This window comes from Hemibagrus wyckioides, linkage group LG29, assembly GCF_019097595.1.
Source record: "Hemibagrus wyckioides isolate EC202008001 linkage group LG29, SWU_Hwy_1.0, whole genome shotgun sequence".
NCBI lineage: Eukaryota > Metazoa > Chordata > Actinopteri > Siluriformes > Bagridae > Hemibagrus > Hemibagrus wyckioides.
The window spans coordinates 1,939,837-1,942,088 of NC_080738.1; positions in this window are offsets into that span (position 1 = coordinate 1,939,837).

Sequence of the window (2,252 nt, forward strand, 5' to 3'; positions counted from 1 at the left end):
AATGCAGTGTTGCCTCCTCACAGCTCCCAGTATTCCCAGTTTTATTTTGTATCTTGCATGAGAGTAAAAACTCTTTCCAGTCTGTGTGAATGAAAAATATTTTATTCCAATTCACTCATTGTTGTTGATCTTTCAGCAGCTCCCTATGTGTGTGAGGGGTGGCCACAGCAGACCAACCAGTTAGCACAACAACATGGCACAGGTTTTAGGCTTTATGCTTCCTGCCACAACCCTCCCATTTGTATCCAGGTTTAGGACCAGTACTGCATTCGGTGGCTGGGGTTTGAACCCGGGCTTTCCGCATGGCAGACAAGAAACCTACCACTGAGCCACCAGCACCCCTAATTTATTCTTATTCACTAACATCCATAAAACCTACAGAACATCCAAATAAAGATACTGCTTGTGGGATTTTACTCTCAACTTATGACTTTAGAGGCAGTGAATTCAATACATCTCTGAATCTGAAACACACACACACACACACACACATACACACACACACACACACACACTGTGAACCCTGAACATATAGAGTTAGAGAAATTGCTAAAACTGATCCAGGATCTGATCTGAATGTTAGTCAGTGCTGGTGAGTGAACTGGGTGTGAACAGTGTTGGTGCTGCTACAGAAAGATGCTGTTTTTAACAGAGGTCAAAAGGTCAACTACAACAGGAACAATACCAGAATTTAACATTTCAATTCAATTCAATTTCAATTCAATTTATTTTGTATAGCGCCTTTTACAATGAACATTGTCTCAAAGCAGCTTTACAAAAGAAGAAAACAGAGAAAGGGGAGGGGAAAATGAAAAATAATAATAAAAAATAAAAAATAACTGATTAACTAGAAATAAGAATAAGTTATTAAATTCTATAATTAGACTATTTTATCTCTAATGAGAAGCCTGTGGCAACGGTGGCAAGGAAAAGCTCCCTGGGATGGAAAGGAAGAAACCTTGAGAGGAACCAGGCTCAGAAGGGAACCCATCCTCATTTGGGTGACACTAAAGAGTAAATAATGTAACTGTAGCTGATTAATGTCCTTTCTACAACAGAAATCAATGACCCATGAGGAACTATTAGGTCAGTGTAGTTTCTGAGGTCATTATAAACACTAGTTCTTTGCTGTCACAAGCTGACAGATGAAATGGCAGATCTGTGATGGTGTGAAAGTCCCCAAGTGTCTCTGTCCATGGCTGTCTCCTGGTCCACACAGATCCATCCACAGCACCAGTGGGCACCATCACGCGGCGAGACTCCGACCAGGGGTAGGGCAGTGGTCACACTGGAAACTGGCAAACACTGGGAGCTCAGGAGTGGGGTGTATAGCTCCACAGAGAAGGTAGAGAGAGAAAGAGAAAGATATTAAGTTTCTGATCATGTGATACTTAAAGGCAGTTGTGGAATAAAATTCTACTGTACTCACTACTAAAATCTGACTCCAGCTCCACACTGACCCGACAGCTCAGTCTAAGTGAGACTCATAGTTAGTAAGGCCTCAAAACTAAATAAGCCAATCAAGCAGACTAGATGAATGCAGATAAGAGATTTTATTTTGTAATCAGCGCTGACACAAGAATTGAGATGCTCACGCATGAACGTCCCAACAACCTCTCCCTGGGGAACTCCAACTACAGCCTTTATATACATTTCCCTTATCTTCCCAATGCAACACGTCACTGGTTCTTTGCCTAGACAATCCCACCCATCTTTCTTTTTTAGACCTTTTAGACTCTTTTTTTACACCATTATCTTTGAATTTACAACTTTTCAAATACCATTATAATTAAAACTTCCTTACATCATTATATTAAAAATTGGGCGTTTCCGCCCCCACCAGTGGGATTGTCTTCGGCCTCACTCTTGCCAACACCTCATTCTTCTTCAGGAAACAGCATGGGTAAGTTCTCAGTCCTTCAGGGGCCAACACCCCTTTCTTTTATTACACTCTACACTTCACGGCTTTCCTGATTTATCCACTGTCTTCTACGTATGTACTCTAGATATTTCGCCTGGTACCACCATTGCCATCCAGCACGCGCTGCGTTTACTTCATGATGAGATCACTGCCGCTCCAGGTACCAGCGGAGCGAAGATTGACCATAATAATCTGGGGCGCATCTCTGCCATTGATTGGTCCAAGTTTGGAAAGCCTGGTACCGCAGAGAAGGCGTGCCAGACTGACATCATTGATACAACTATTTGTTCTTCAAAGCCCTTGCAGCCTGTGTGCAAGGCCCGTGACAGGC